Raw genomic sequence first — 17,743 nt, 5'->3', positions numbered from 1 at the left:
ATTTGAAGAGCTGGAAGTTTGAAACCTTAGGGAAGGGGAAGCTGTTTTGAACTTGGGGAAGGGAAAGTTGTTTGCAGCCAAGAGCTGGAAGAAGCTCTGAACTTTACTTTGAACACTATTCTTTTGGTGCTGACATCCTTTCACATTGTATGCATTTACTTGTGAGGGCCAGTATAGGTTTGGGAGACAAACTGACTTTTTATTTGTTCTTCCTGATGCAGACTATCCTTAGTTTCTTTAGGTGATGAAATTGCACCTCAGCATAGGGCAAGTTAATCCTTAGTCTATCCTCACACTTTGTGAGTCAAAGCTTGAACCTGTTGACTGTGTCTACTTCATGATGCCTTCACACTATCCAGAGTTAGCATAAAGAAGACATTTTGTAATTTACCCTAGTCTTTGAAAATATCACCAAAATGGAAAACAAATTCTAATATGCTGAAGCCTTCGATGCCAGCAGCCCATGGGAAATTTAATTTGAGAAAACATTGAATCTCTGGAATTTTAACAAGTTTGGTAAAGACATTTTTTTCAGTTTTGTTCAAAATTCAGGTAAACAAGGCTTGAGTGAGTTTCTCTGCATATTTATGCCGGTAAAATAGCTCAGTGGGTTGAGCGCTTGCTGCTGTGATCTGCGAGTCGCAAGTTCGAATCCCGGCAAGGCCAGCTCAGCCTTTCATCATTCCAAGGTCGATAAATGAGTACCAATTTCGGTTGGGTGATATTGTATGTAAATATGTGCTCTGTGAAGCGCTTTGGATTAAGGCGCTATATAAATAACACATCATTATGTGAGGCTGAGACTTCAAACTTCTGATAATTCTTGGTGAGATGCATGGATTGTTTGATTTCTTTATTACATTTGGATTTCCCCCTTAGTGCTCAAAAAACAAAAATCAAACATACAATTCAATAAACCACACAAGTTAAAAGGATTACACACTATACAGAGCAATAGCCAGCCTTAAAACATCTCTCGATACAAAGGCATGTAAACCATACAAAAGGAGGTTTCATTACAATTCATTATTAAAAAAGGTTAGCCCGGGAGGCGCTGTTGCGCACGCTGCCGGATGGAGCGTTGTGTGTAAGCTCTGCGGGCAAGCCGAGGTCCAGAGATTAAAGCTTGCATTTTACAGCCCGGTTTTCCAGGAAAATGGTTGGAGTGGTGTGTGAAGCTGTTGTTCACCTTCCCACTGAGTATGAAGCAAATTGGTGTGGTGGCTCCCGAGTGATGCCGTGAGTTCTGCACAGCCCTTAGAGGCCTCCTGCTGGGCGCGAATACCACGAGAGCTTGGGAACAGTCATGCCACTGAACATTATGGTGCGAAGATCAATGGGCTGCCCCGCCTCCACCTCAACCTGGCTTGGAGGCATAATATCACGGCGCCGTCGGCGCCAGGTATGAACACTGCTGGGGGGGAGCATGCGGCAGGATTTCCGTTGAGCGCCTGCTCATGCACAGCCGCTGAGAAAGGATCCATAGCATGCGGAGCACAACCTTCCAACGGATGCCTATACTGAAGGTGAGGCAAGCCTGTGCCGCCTCCCCAACCAGGCCCCAGAACATGGGCTCCCGAAAGCACACAGCGCTGGATGAACCATAGCACCCAGTGTGGGATGTAATGACCCACTAGGCTCTGCCCTGCGACATCACTGTATGCTGGTGGCACAAGAACCAGCAAAATGGCCACGAAAAGCCCTATGCACGCTAAACCTATGAAAATTGCGCTGTGAAACCGGAAAAGATGGCTGCCAATCTACTTTGCCTGTGTCAGTGGTGGAACAAGAGACCACACTGCTGAAACCTGTCACTGGGCTGCCCACAGAGTGAAAATGGAAACTACATGAAAGGCGGTGCTTTATTGCAAAGAAACCCAGAAGTGCTCTGAAATCCTTTTTTCCTTGGTTGCTGAAATTACAAAATAATGATTCAAAACATCAGAAAATATCCAACATCCTTGCTGGGTGTTACCCATCACCTTATTAAGGAATTTACATGAGCACACAATGTCAGGAAAATCAGAATCTATCATAAGAATATCAACATTAAAAAGTGTGCTTGTCTGTAAGAATCTGTCAAATAGTACCACCGGCCGCCTGTATGACAGCTATCATTTAATTGCATTAGAAGCTTAAACTTGTGCAGTTAAAATCAAATGGTTGGAATTAAGTGACTTGCCATCTAAAGTAATATGAAATTAGAGTTCTATTTGCCTGTGTTGAAATTATAAGTTTATTTTAATCAAAGAAAAATTTAAACAAGTGGATTTTTAAAGTCAGCCTGATGCCAGCCAACGAACTACAAAGCAAATTCCACAGCTTGCCCCAACAAAAGGCACCTCCCTTCTGCTCTCTGGCCTAGGAACTCACATTCAGGTGTTAATGAAGAGGGGAGGAGATTTGGGCTGCTGCTGCTCCTGAGAGAGACAAAGGACTTCCTTGATTGAAAAGATATGCAGATGCAAGTGTCAACAGAAGCCCCTGCCAGAGGAAAGAGGCGTGGATTGCTCTTTAGCAATCAGAAACTTTTGGGGTGGGAATAGACAGTTTTGATAATTCTTAAAGCACAGAAAAGTATATTTTTGAAGAGGACTGACAAAGGACTGTGCGAATTTGTAAAAATTGTAAAATTACAGTATTGTTAATGAGAAATTTTTGGTCACGTTTTAAAAGTACTCAGAACTCTGTGAAATGTTCAAGGACATAACTGCAGAATTTGTGGTTTTGTAGCAATTGTGGTGATGTCAGAAACATGAAACTTCATATGATTATGCCCAGATATCATGCGCACATAGGTGTAAAATTGTGGATAAATCTGACATTGGGTACCAGACCAAAAGTGCGAAAAATTGCCAAATCTATACCCAAGCTCTCACCTCAACGGGGCTTGGATGAATACTTGCTCCACAAAATCTGTGATACAAATATGATATTGCTATCAAGTTTGTAAAATTGTAAATATGCATTATAGGAAAAGTAGATTTCATGTGCAAAGACAAAGGGGAGGTTTCCCTGGATCATAAAACACATCGTCATGATGACACTATGTTTTCTTCTCAAATCAATAGAGAGGAAAGACCCTAACCAATGGAATACCTAGGGGTGTGCTTAGTATAATTCAGCATACCCACCCCTTTAGGAAATACATAAATAGAGACAGCTTGGGACCTAGAAGGACACACACATTCACCCACCAACCGATTGCTGGCGGAGCACTTTGCAAGAGAAATCCATATTCCAGACTCCAGACTCCAGAACTTTGAAAGCAGAAAGGCCCATTTCCAAAGCTGACCCATTCTCAGTTTGGCCTTTAAAAAATCCAGAAACCATATTTTACCCCAGACTCTAAGGGGAACTAAAGAACAGCATGGCTGTGCTGTACTGCTTCCTTGCTAAGAATTCTTGCCAGAATCCAAAGATCCAACCCAGTAGAGCCGAGCTGTGACCAGATAGCTGCGAACCAGAACCCGTCAGATCCAGTCCAGTCCCACCGTTCGGTGTCCAGAGTGCCTTGCTGATTGCAGAACCAGAGCACCTTGAGTCCAGTCCGGTGTGCTAGCAGAATTCCTGTCCAGAAAGATCCCTGACCAGATCCCTGACGGGTCCATTCCAAACATTGGTAGTGAGTATCCATAACATAGGTTTGTCACTAGCATATGTATTATCCATAAGTAATCCTATCCAAACCCATTCTCTTACATCCAGAACTGTATTGCTAAAATCCCTTTGTCTTGCCTGAACTCTTCTCTTACCCTATAGTCCTTTGTAATAGTAGTGTTAAAATCATCTTTGCGCTGATATATTTTCTGAAGAAAGGCAAGTGTCTCGGCAGGCCAAACCAACCAGTGATATCCTGGGCTGGTGGCTGCGCTATCATGAAGTTTGCATCTTCATAGTCCCCCCTAGTGTAAAGAAACCTTGTTTGTTAATTTTTAAAAGCGCATTGTTTTGCTATTTTGACTCTTCCTGAAATAAAACGACCTCCACAAAAACCTTCCTAACTTCTTCACCGTGTATGCTATTAGGTGTCTAATTGAAGCTAACATCCTCAGCTTTCCAACAAACCCAAAACCGCATCCTTATACTTATTCCGCAATCGCGATTACCGCGGGCGGAAAAGTTTGCCGCAAATTTTTCATTTGACTCAAATCTATCACGTGTGAAATAGCTGTTCATTGCATCCGACCTCAGAATTAAGTTTTCAACTTGCTAGTTACTCAATACTCATTGCTAGTGTTAATCTGATACCATACAAAGCGGCTCCCACTAGTATTGAAACCATTTTAGCCAATTAAATCCATTTTCAGTGTTTTTACCATTCATTCAAAGCCAAATTCATAACCATTTTGACAAGTTTGCAATCAATTCTGTTGTCTCTGTGTTTGCTGGGGGAAATTGGGATTGATACTATTTTGTTGAATTCTGTATTCCTGAAACCTGTTTTCTCTCCTTCAATCTCTTTATATTGCATATTGGGGGGATTGAGTAGTGTGCAGGGTGAAAGAGTAATCACATTGCATTTTGATTGAACCTACACAAAGTATTATTCTATGCTGCCTTGTTTTTCCTATCATTACTCTGCGTGATTAAAGAGATTCATTGTGACATCACACCATTGGTGATCATTGTACAACCATTAAATAGTATGATATATATATTGTGAAATCCATAAAATAAGTATGTTTAACTTTGCAAAACAGCCTGCTTCCTGGTTCAATGTGACCGGGGGGATTCAAAGAGAGGGACGTGATATAAGGGTACATCATTCAGAAATAAAAGAACTTATAGACATAAATAAATGATTAAGGGTTTCAATTGTGCATCCCATGCTAGGCATTGACTTAGGTGAAGTGCCGGGTTGAAATCACTTACATCAGAGAGCGCACACTGTGGGGGACCTGGAGGCTACAAATGGATAATAGCAGCCATCCAGAAGCCCATCCAGAAACAGGTGTAGTCAGGGACCGCCGCACAGATGGCCCACTGGGAATAGGACCCCCCTTTCCCCTGCATGAATTGTGGGCCCCCCTCCAGCCATACACAGGCCGCTACAGTGACCTGTGCCAGGACCTAGGGCGCAAACCCACCTAAGAGACACATCAAGCTGCCCATCTCATTGGAAACCCTATTAACGCCAGCATGCCCCATGTAGCTTTATGGACAATGGGCTCTTCAGAGTGACACGCTACTGGGCCCACACGGACCGAATCGCGGCCCCACATATACCCCGTGAGCATGAGAGATGACGAAGCGGCCAACACTACGCAGCAAAGATCACCCACAATGACGAAATATAGCAGCTGCTGTGTGAAGAGTTGACCCCCCCCTGCATCCCATAACCAAAGAGACATAATTTCCACCGTAGCCACCTGGGGGCCCAGAGCACCGGCACGAGGGGCATACTATCATCCACAGCGACCCGCCACATAACAGGGTCTGCCCGGCCCACCCAGCCAACTACACTGTGTGGGCGAGGCACCATCAGGAGAGGGTAACCAGCTGCGTAAGGAGGCGCCAGATAATATTCACACGATTCAACCTTCCAGTAGGGATAATAATGTGAAGAGGTCTGGGGCACCGCATAGAGTCTGGGGACAGCCCATAGTACACTCTAGGTGGCGCTGGTTGAATTATCAGGAGCGAGGTGTAGCAGAGATAACAGGACCACAAGGACCCGGGACCTGGACATTTTAGGAGCCACGACAGACCTCAGAGGTTAGCAGGATCCAGGCAGGCACCGACACAGGAATCACAGCCTGAAAATTAAAGTGCTAAGGTGCAGCCACCCGAACTCAACAGACATACGCCCCGCTCCCCAAACAGAGCCGCCCCAAGACACAGAAGACTTCTGCATGACATGTTCATCATTAAACAAGGGGAGTGATAGTTACGTTCTCAGGACAGACCACAGATTCCCAACTTCTGGTACAGATGGCGTACTGCACACACGAGACCACGTCATTATATCATATCCGCAGCCCCGAGATGGAAATCAAGGCTCAATACTCCCATCGTAACTGGGCACGCCTCTATATTGCAGCCAGGCTACTTAGACACAGAGAGCACAGGTGTACAGCCCCACAACCCACACTGAGCATACCGCCCACACCACGTGGTTTGGTGGGAAGATTACAATGCCCAAAGGGGCAGCGCCCAACAAAGAGAAAGGCTCCATTGAGAAATATACTACGCAGACACCTAAAACAAGCAACAAGAATGGTGCTGACCCTGTATCAACCATGCAAAACGCACCTTTGGCGACATCTACCCCCATCGACCCCCAAGCGGTCTTTGCTTCTATGCAACAAGGTTTTGCGGCTTGAATGATAGGCTGGATGGAATCAACGCAAATGTTACCACAATCAGAAATCAGCTTGAGAAAGGCACCACCTGCATCACGAAAGCCGAAAACCGGATCAGTACCATGGAAGATGCACTTGAGGCACTATGGAATACCATGACAGAGGTGGCCAAAGATCTGGAAACAGTGAAGCTCAAATGAGAGAACAGGAACTGAAACTGGGCTCCAGTGTCATCCGGATCTTCCCAGATTATAGGTTGGTGGTCCAACAGGAACGAGGTTCATTTACAGGCGTTAAGAAAATGCTCAGAGAACACGGAGTACCCCATGCAATGCTGTACCCAACCAGACTCAGCATACAGCCTAATAACAAAACATATTTCTTTACTTTTCCTGAGGAAGCCACCTCCTTTGTTGAATCTAGCATCGCAATGCCACCCAAGCAGTCGCTCTGCGCCACTGGTGAGAATGACGGCACCTCATCTTTGCCCAGACAAGACAACCGAAACAATTGATTCAATACTATACTTAGGAACATTGGACATAAGGCAACGGTAGCAGATACCAATGACCTGTATCTTCTTATATATTTGTTTCCTGCACTGTACTGTCATACTACTGAATGCCACTGATTATCATGTGTACTAGAAACATTCAAGTTGGTAACCATATGGGCAGTCATGTTACACTCCTTGACCATGGCTGCCATGGAAGCGCCTCCAATGTGGGTGCATGATTTTGTTGAACGGAGAAGGGTTTGGGGCAGGGGGAAATGCATAGTTGAAGTTCGGGGGACTATGAGGGAGGGAGTGGGGGTAAGCAAGAATACGTGGGGAGTTAAAGTTGAAAATATACAGGCATATGCAAGATGGACATATGGAAATAGCTAGGGACACTTGAGTACTATCAATCTGCCTAAAAACACTGGTGAGTATGGCTGAAAAAGATCCAAAAGGATTTAAATTAATAAGTTGGAATGTAAGTGGACTAGGGACGCCAGTGAAAACACTGAAGATAATGGCGTACATTAACAGGTCTGGCACCCAGATCGCATTCCTCCAGGAGACACACCTACCAGGTACCAGGCGGACATGATAGCACCAGGCTGGGGCAGACACCAATTCTGCATGTCCTACTTAAACAGAGCATGGGCAGTACTCATATTAATACATAAAATGCTACCATATACACACATAGCGACAGAGAGCGATCAGGAAGGACGATATGTGATTGTACACGTGAAACTGTCTGAGATGGAGGTACTCCTCATTAATGTCTACGGCCCAAACACGGACGAGCCTGACTACCATACCAAGATCTTCCAGAAGTGCGCCAAGTATCCGACAGCTCACATAATTATGGGTGGGGATTTCAATACGATACTAAATACCCAGCTGTACCGCACATCCAACACCCCCAGAACACTTACCCAAGCTGCACGCACAATACATATATACATCACAGACCTGAACCTGCACAATCTGTGGCAATCCCTACACAGAGAGGAGCGAGCATACACCTTTTACTCGTCAGTGCATGACATGCACACTAGAAACGACATTTGGCTGACATCTCAAAGAGTTCTAGGGTGGGTGTCTGAGGCGATGAACTTGCCCAGAACGCTGTCGGATCATTCGCCGATAATGTTATCCTTACACATTCCCAAAGTCTCCCCACAAACACCCCCATGGAGATTCAAGGCAACTGCTCTAACTGATCACGTGTATAAGACTAACCTGACCCAACATATTGATGAATATTTCGAAATAAATGAAGGCACGGTACAGAGTCAAGCAACCCTATGGCAGGCCTTCAAGGTATATATAAGAGGCAATGCTATGTTGACCGAGCTGGGAGTGCTTAAATACATTCGCAGAGAGCTTGGGAGGCGTGAGAAAAACATAGCCCAACTACAGGAACAATATGTCATTAACCCAACAGTGAACGCTAAGTTAGACATTAAAACTCAACTAGAAGAGTGCAAAGAGGCAGCAGAACTTGAAATCCACTATTTCAACAGACCGGCGACTGCTAGGCGGTATGGAGAGCAAGAGCGTCCGGGTAAACTCCTAGCTAGGATGGTGAGAGGGGAATGTGGAAATTCCAACATCCCGTGTACAACACGCCCAGAGGGGACAGTAGTCACTGATCAGGAGGAAATAGGGAAGGTCTTTCATGACTTTTAGGCAGACCTGTACTCACCCCAGAGTGTGGCCATGGAGGAAGAAATAGATAGGTACTTAGCCGGGATACCCACTACAGTTTTGTCTCCCGAGACTAGAGATGCCCTAGAGAACCCCTTGACCCAGTTAGAGATAGCCGAAACTATCAAATCCCGACCAAATGTGAAGGCACCAGGCTCTGACGGACTGGGAACTGAGTTCTATAAAGAATTTGCCACAACCCTGGTGCCAAGACTCCTTGCTGTCCGGAACTGGGCATTAAGAACTGGTGAACTGCCCGAAACAACACGGGAAATGATCATTACTCTACTGTTAAAACCCTGGAAGCGGCCTGAGGAGTGTGGTTCCTATAGGCCCCTTTCATTAATAAACACAGATGCAAAGCTATTCCTTAAGATATTGGCCACATGGTTGAATCCTCTGATACCACATATGGCTCATGAGGACCAAGCCAGCTTTGTCCTGGGCTGGTCTATGGCAACTAATATACGCTGCTGCTATAACATCGTTGCATCGCTTCCTATAGACATTCAGGGTGTGGCGCTGACACTAGACATGCAAAAAGCCTTTGACACGGTCTACTGGCCCTTCCTATTCAGAGTGCTCAATAACTACGGATTCAGGCCAAATTTTGTGAGGTGGGTGTGGATACTCTACACAAAACCATACGCTAGAATCTGTGTTAATGGGATCCTTTCAGTGATTCTAGAGTTGGCCGGAGGTACCAGACAGCGCTGCCCGTTGTCCCCTCTATTGTTTGCACTAGTTAAAGAGCCACTTTCAGATCTACTAAGAACTTGACATAGCAAGATGGGAATTTCTCTGGCCGGGAGAATAGAGATCACATTATATGCAGACAACACAATGTTATATATAAAAAAATCTGAAATTAACCTTGGCAGGGCGCTACGTTCAGTCAAGGAATACAGGGAATGTTCTGGGCTGAAACTAAATTCGACCAAATCTGAGATCTTTCCCCTCACAGAAGCCACTCATAAACCCACAGAGCTACATGGGCTCTTATGGGCCCCCACACGGGTGAAATACCTGGTCGTCGAAATAGCATGCACTACACAAATCGTCCGCGCATCAAACTATGCAGCAATTGCAGACGTGCTATGTGCCAAACTTGAAAATTGGCGGTCCTCGCCAGTCTCCCTCATGGGTAGGCCCGCCCTGATCAAAATGATTATCTTACCCAAACTATTTTATTTATTCAGCACTGTCCCTGTATGGTCCGGTAGATCATTCTTAACCAGAATTGAAGGTGCATGTACGGCATTTGTCTGGAACGGGCAGCCCAGGGTGAGCTGGCAGAGACTTATCCAAACATACCCCCAGGGTGGTCTCTCTGCTCCTGATTTTTAATGATATTATCTTGCTGCGCAGGCATATTATACTATATACTGTATAGAAGGAAACCCACAGGCACTACACTCAGCGATCGAACCACATACACTGGGCCCACTGAAACTTATACACAGAGCGGCAGAAGCCAAAGTCAGAAATGACAACACTATTGACCTAGCACTGGTAACATGCTCTGTCTGGAACAGAATGGCCGGACACCCCGGGCACGAGATCCTGTACCATCCGAACATGCTGCTATGGGAAGCTCCCTACCTCCCCCCACACAGGACAAGATCTTTGCCACACATTGGAGGGACAAGGGAATACACCGATTTGCAGATCTGTTCATAGATAAACTATTCATCTGCTGGGAGGAGATCAATAAGACCGTAGGGAGTAACCCACTACAGAAGTTTCAATACCTACGTCTGCGCTTGGCCATGGCAGAAGAATGGGATACATTCCCTACTGAACCACAGATACATCCGGTCTTGGGGTACATGTTCACTGCCAACGTGACCAAGACATCAATTTCCACATCATATAAAATTGCACAATCCACCAAAGAGGTATTACCCGTAGATGATAAAGGAAAGTGGGAGAGTGATCTGGGCTACAAGATCACTGACCAGCAGTGGACAAAACTGTGTGCACTGCCAAGAAATGTCTCGTATAACTCTCGCTATCGGCTAATACATTATAAGGTGTTGCACAGGGTCTAATACACTCCGGCCAGGATCAGAACCATATACCCTTCAGCCAATGGGAAATGCCCCAGATGTGGAGCGAGGAGGCTGACATCTTCCACATGTTGTGGTCATGCAAACGGCTGTCTAAATATTGGGCAGACGTGTGCAGTGTAATTGATGAAATGTCGGATCAACCCATTGTGTGGGATCCAGGTATATGCATGCTAGGCACAGTGAGTAAAATGAACCATATTTGGCGTAAATTGCTTAATCTCAGTTTGATACTAGCAAACGGACAATATTTATGCGATGGAAATGTACAGACCCACCCACAAAAAATGATTGGGAAAGAGACATGACATCGGCCAATGACTGTGAAGAAGTATATGCCGGCCTACTACCCATGCGCAGTCACCCCGGAGACATGTGGAGCAGATATAAGCAATATTTGTCTGCTAAATGTGTCAGAGAAGGAGAATCAAACACATTGTAATAATGTGTGGAAGTGTACCTGCTTGATGTGAGACAAAATGATAATGTTGATAATATAATGTCAAGTTATGCTGTTAAGTCTGTGCAAGTTGAAGTACAAGTAAAAAAAAAAAGAGTGCAGCCCGATAAAATCTAAGTCAGGAGGCGGTTCGGCAGGTTGTCATGGAGACGTTGGAGGCTCCCGCCTCAACCAAGATGGCTGGTTTTACACATTGCAGAGACCTTACCAAGATGGCCACCGGAACGGGCCAACGTCACTAACGTGACATCCTGCCGGTGCAGTTCAGGAGCCCTGACGGTATCTGATGTGACTTTCATTTTCCCTATCTGATTTACTCAGTATGCGCGTGATGTCATGAGTGCCTGGAAGTGGAATATTGTGTGAGTTATCTCTGGTGGGTGGTCTCATAATTACAGCAATCCAGTTGAAAATCAAGTTTGCCAGCCCCCAGAAACAGTATTTTCGTCAGAGTCGTCTGTTTAAAGCTGTCTCATACAATTGTGACAGTGCTGCCAGTTGCTGTAAAAGTGGAGATCTGCTGCTACCAAATTAAAAGGTTACTGCAGAGTGCTGAGAAGATGCATTTACACCAGTTACTGTGTGGACATGTGCTATGGTTAGAGATTTCCCATACCGTGCGAAGATCAGTGTCTCCCTGGTGTTCCTGCCATCGTGATGGAGCAATGTCAGGTATGGGTGCGGAGCGGCACTGAGTGGCTGGCATGGAGGAACTGCCTATAGTTGCTGCCTGTGTGGCACTTCCTGTGTTGTTTGGTCCCATTTTGATGAGTAGGGTCTGGAGGACGCTGGCAAGAGGATGTCCTGTGTGGAAGGGTGGAGTTGGTCCATCAATGAAGGCCAGTGCTCACAAGCAGGACGGCAGGTCCATGTAGAGATGGCGTAGCCAGTGGAGAACTAATGCCTCTGCAAGATTGGCTGAGCAGTGTGGGCAAAGGAGCTTTGGCCATGCTCCATCCTGTTGGGGACAGGCAGAACAAATGATGACGTCTGAGGATGTCACGAATTAGGGCATTCCGAAATGAACGGGCACAAATCCGTACAGTGCGTGGTCATGTTCAAGGGTTCTATTTTCGACCATGAGTGGCAAGCTTATTGATGACACGGCACGGAGGACACTGTTACTGGGCAACACCCTGCCCCTTTCAATGAAGTGATGTTCCCTCGTAGCAGACCACATGTAGGGGACATGTGGGTGGTTGTGGGACGGGGGTGCAAGGTACGCCCGTTCCGACATGTTACATGTATGGAGAGGTTGCACTAAATAAAGGCACGTTTGTTTCCAAGCCTCATTCGTGTCTGTGTGGTGCAGGGTTTCCAAGCCTGTTTCCTCTCCAAGGAAGATAACAACTGGCGATGAGTTTCCAACCTACCCACAGGCAACCCAGTGATCCCGCTGGTCCTCCGGCTCCCCGGCGAACCCGCTGGACCCACTGGCGATCTCTCTAGTCCTCCTGCTCTGCAGCTGTCAAGGGTGCCGTTGCAATGTCCCTCGGCATCCTAGTGAACCCGCCAAGATTCGCTGTTGACTGCCAGCTGCAGGCGGGTCCTCCGTGTGGGCAGTGCCTCCTACACGTCGCCCCATGCTGGCAGCCAGCATACAGCATAGGCCATCTGCGGCCCGTGACGCTGCAATGCAAGACCCTTTGTATCCCAACAACCGCAGCACCTCTGACACAAGGCCCTCAGTGGTCAACAAGCCTCACTGAAGGGGTCGGAAGACCGACGACCGAAGAGTCTCCCATGCAAGGCTCCCAGCAGGCTAGAAGCCTCACTGCAGGAGCCCAATAAGATTCCCATGCGAAACGCAGACTATCTGCGTTATCTACTACCAAATCCAAGAAACCACTTATTGCCAAATCCAGGCACCATTTCAAGGCACCGGTTACTCTGCAGCTGCAAATGTACATCCGCCTGGCCGCCAGGGTGCACACACACCCGCACGCAGAGCCTGTACCTGTTTTTCAACATACACATCCATTCTAGTCTCTAGTGGTGTCTCCACGGGTGGTGCACATGGCTGAGTGACAGGTCCCACATCATCCAGCAGCTCTGAACTGACCGAGAATAGGGTCCACGCAACATCAGGTCAGATGAGGCCTCACGCCCACTGTACCATGGAGCAGGTGCCACCGGATGATGGCGTTTCCCAAGCCCACATGCCTGCTTCCACTGTTGGCAGCATTCCTCGGGTGGCCCCTGTCATTTACACTCGCGCCACACCAGGACAATGGCCCCAGATGGGCTGAATGGGTGGACGTATTCAAGGATTTTGTCAAGGTGGTGGGGGAGGATGATGTCCCCACCATTAGCAGAAGTCGTTGCTAATTTGGCTGGGAAAGACATCAAGGCCATCACCAAGACTATTGCTGAAGGGGAGAGAACCACATATGATACCCTGATATCAATGTTCCCTCTAATTATTTTTCTCTATGTGCGGAACCGGTTGGCTGTTGTGCGCACATTATTTTCCATGTGCGCATCTGACTAATGAGGTAAGCCACTTTTTGAGCTACCATTTTAGAAGAGAGTTTGGAAAGGAATTTCCTCTTCCCAACCACTGCAATTCTTTAAAAATCTTACAATACCTTTTCCAAACAAATGGGCGAAAATAAAATATGTCATAAGTGGTTATACAGAAAACTAATCAACCAGTCCAAGACTTCAATATCTACCATATTACCTTGCAAAGGAACTTCCGCGCAGAGAAAAATATCAGCCTCATTACGAGTTTGGCGGTAAGTGGTAAAGTTGGTGGTAACTCCATTGCTGCCAACTTTACCACTACGCCAAATTACGATTTCGGGCCTGGAATGGAAGATTTGCTTCCAGGAAAATCCTGGAGGTAAATCCTCCAATTCAACGCTGAAATCGTCGGAATTTCCACTGCGGTAATTCCACCAAAAAGCCACATTTAGTCCTATGGACTCAATATGGACTCAGTATGAATGGGGAATTACACCTCCAACACCAGTTGTAATCCAGTGGAAATTCCTCCAGACCACGTGGTGGTAACAGTAATTTGTTTCGGCGGTATTCTGGTGGACTTACACCGGGATACTGCCCCAAGTCTTAATGAGGCACTGTATGTTTTATGCCACTGGAAAATCACTCATTTGTATTACAAAACACAAATGTTTTATTTGTGTTCCCAGATATCTTGCGCAAACAATATTTATTCTTAAAGAAATGTGTCTTTGTATTCTGATTTTTCAAAAAAAGAGAATTTTATTCTTGATGCGATAATCTCGTGGTCAGCTGACACGTGTTTCGACCCAAGGGGTCTTTATCAAGGCTGGTGCATTATTGTTCATTGACAATTAGGTAGGTTGGCTCTGGGTGGTGGGGTGGAGTAGGTGGGTTCCACTCCTTGAATAGGCTTGCTTGGCAGCCTGTTACTACTACAAGCTAAGTCCCTGGCGTTTGTCGCCCTCAAATATGTCTTGTCATAACTGATGTGGCTGTCAAGAAACTCACCCAGAATGCATTTGCTGATGGATTAATGGCAATTAAAAGCAATGTGTCAAAAACATGATGAAAGGAGTTCAAGTGCCACTTTAATGAAGTAATTCAAGGGGCAGGAGAACATTCTTCAAATAATTTGTGTAAGGATGATAATTGTATCAGAATAACTGCACCTTAGAATATGATGATCCAAAATTCCTGTGCCTCTGGTTAGTATCCACATTACGTTCTCCTGTTGGTAGTGATAACACCAGCCTTAGAGCTAAAAGACATATGCACCATGCATTTTTACTCCCTAAAAAAGGAGAATGCACCTAACAAAAACAAGAAACAATGAACATATCATTGCTTCAACCCACAAAGCTCCACTGATATTTTTTCAAAATAGTGACCAGTAGAGCATGGCGCAGGAAGGAACTCTAATAATATTAATGCCCAATCTCATAACGAATTTTATGGGGAAAGAACATCTTTTAATAAGCAGAAAGTATCCCTATTGGCAAAGCTAATTACTTTTTTACTCCCTGAAAAATCATTTGACTCCAAGTAGGGAGCAAAATCTGATTAGAACCATGCTTGTACCCCAGACATAGGGAGTAAAATGACAGGGCCCATAATAAAGTGTATAGTTTCGCCCACCCTTCTGCACCACAGCCTAGATAAAATTAAACAAGAGCCTTACTGAGGTTTATTATGGAGCCTTGTTGAAGAAAATCACACATATATGCCAGTTAAGTTAAATGCATCAATTAATCGGAGATACAAATTATTTAGTGCCTTCTTCTATAATTATGGATCCCTCTTCTGTAATTCGTTATGATCAGTTAAATAACATGCACAGAGATGCTAGAGACTGCACACACAGAACCACATGGTCATATTGAAAAGCCCTCAGTAGTGGAGCATAGAAAGAAATATAAGGTGCTGTTGTCTAAATGGGTACTAGAATTTCCTATCCTTTAGCAAATATGCAACACCTTTCCTCCAGTGTACTGCCGAAACGTCTGACTTTGTCTTTGAAATGTACTGCTTTGTTGACAAGAAGTGATGCTTCCACCCATACCCTTCCCCGACCCCTGTCCTTGCCTCCAATACTAGTTGATAGAGCACTGTAAAAAGTGATGGATTGTAGCAGTAAACACTCACTGGGATATTTGCAGACCCACAATACTTTGCAAGCAAGACATGCCTCAACATATGATGTGCATTTCAAGAATGTCACATGTACATAATTCTTTTGCAGTGCATACAAGATTGTTTGCAACATACCCCACCCTTATATCATTGTGTAGGATTACACAAGTGCTCAGTGAAACTGTTTTTGTATAGAAGCGAGTTACCATATAATGTGTGAAGGTCTATGCCCAAAGGAACTCTGAACACTTGGAAATGATGCAGATTCTGGGAAAAGCATTCTCCTGTGTGAATATCCTGTGCCCTGATACCATGGACGAGTAATCCCAGGCATAGTCCATAGACATTATTCTTTATAGGCTAAGTAAATAATATTGCCATGTTGCTCTCTACTTATAGGGTAATGTTAGTAATGCTAAATTAGGAGACGAACATCACATTTGTCTTTTCAAAATCTTTAGAGGGCAAATTAATATTTGATTTTCATAATGCATTAACTTACAAGTGGGCCGCTTCAAAGCACTTGCGTGACATATGAACAAAGAAGAGGAAGTATGGGATTTGGTTACACATCCAAGTAGCCTGCCTATTTACAGTCAGTATCCGATATTTGAGCTGGTAGTTAGACTTTATAGTATGGGTGACGCTTTTGGTAAGGCACAATGAGTAACAGAAATTCTGGCGTGTGAACGTTTTTCATGTTACAACAAACATAAAACAAGTGGATTTAGGTATACGTCTGTTAACCTTTTGCAGAGCCAAGAGAGGAAGAGTCAAGGTTGTCTGGTAATATCTTAATGTACTCTCTGGCAGAAGATAGAGTCATAAGGTTAAATTGTGTTAGAATCAGGTTTAGGAGTGATGGGTGGGGAGGGAACATTTTTGGTTAATGTGTGCAGACATATCTTGGTTAGATTCTTCTGTTCATGAAGTCAGTTTTTCATATTAGTTTTTAACCTCTTATGTTGTATTTTGCTGTTATGGAATTAGCAGAATATCAAGACAAGTTGCTTATTTTCAGAGAGAACATTTCAGGTAATTGCTGTGGCTTGTACCTTATTGAATCTTTTTGAATAGGTGAGAATTGTCTGTGTGCGCTGCTAAAATTCTTCTGAGCGGCACCCAGAAGGAAGCTGGACAAGCGCACATGCGCACGGCTTAGAGGGAACATTGCCTGATATACATGCTTAACAAGAAACTGATAATCCAACCAAACAGAGACTATGATCGCGATGTTTTTAACCAGTGTACACTGCAAGCTGGGGAGAACATCAATGAATTTGATACCCGCCTAAGGTGCATTGCCAATTTGCCCAGTTTTCCGACTATGAGGCAATCAGGCTCTGCATCATCGAGGGATCTATTTCCGAAACTTTCTGCAGTCAATTACTCAAGAAGCCTCTCCCCCTGGATAACATTGTGGAATCGCAAGAATATCTGAAAGGGGTGACATCTAGGCGACCTCCAAGGAAAACCAGCAAATCAAGAAGTCTGATTAACAGGATGGGGTGGCAGCAATTGAAGCCGAGACACCAAGAGACCAGCCACAAGGCCCCCCTCGACCACATAATCACCCAATATCACCTGGGCGACAGACACTCAGACCCCAAAGGTCCTGCTATAGATGTGGGATGGCGTGTTCACACACAGGAGACTGTCCCGCCCTCACCCAAAGGTGTTCCAACTGTGGAAATTAGGGTAATTTCTAGACTGTCTGTAGGGAAGGACAACCATTCCCATGGAACCCGGGCATCAGGCCTGCTCCATTTCCCGAGGGCCAAAGATGGGCCCCCTATGGATCTCTGGTGGCTCAGGCTGATATGTACAGCCTGTGGATGAATTGCCTGAAGATGAATACTAGCAGAATGATGAACAGTTCTACCCTCACTCGCAGTACAGGGATGAATACGATGAACCACCACCAATACGTTTTGTCAACCCCTCGGACGAGTTCCAAGGTGGCCAGCAAGGCTATGACCAGGAATACCTGGAATACCCAGACAAATACGTAAACCTGATCCATGAAAGTCAAGTAGCGGACAAAGCACAGAGAGTCATTATCAATATGGGGAACAAGAACCATTGCTCCTCATAGATACGGGTGCCA

General features: G+C 45.3%; 1 long non-coding RNA gene across 1 annotated transcript in view; it reads left to right on the top strand.

The window, feature by feature from the left end:
- The window catches only part of LOC138580631 (uncharacterized), a 204,716-nt gene that overhangs the window by 105,128 nt on the left and 81,845 nt on the right, over positions 1-17,743 (top strand). The gene's annotated exons all lie outside the window — the stretch shown is intronic.

This window comes from Ambystoma mexicanum, chromosome 3p (assembly GCF_040938575.1).
Source record: "Ambystoma mexicanum isolate Mex_15411 chromosome 3p, UKY_AmexF1_1, whole genome shotgun sequence".
NCBI classification, from domain to species: Eukaryota; Metazoa; Chordata; class Amphibia; order Caudata; family Ambystomatidae; genus Ambystoma; species Ambystoma mexicanum.
The sequence above is the reverse complement of the archived record's forward strand: the minus strand, read 5'-3'. Positions and strand labels throughout refer to the sequence as shown.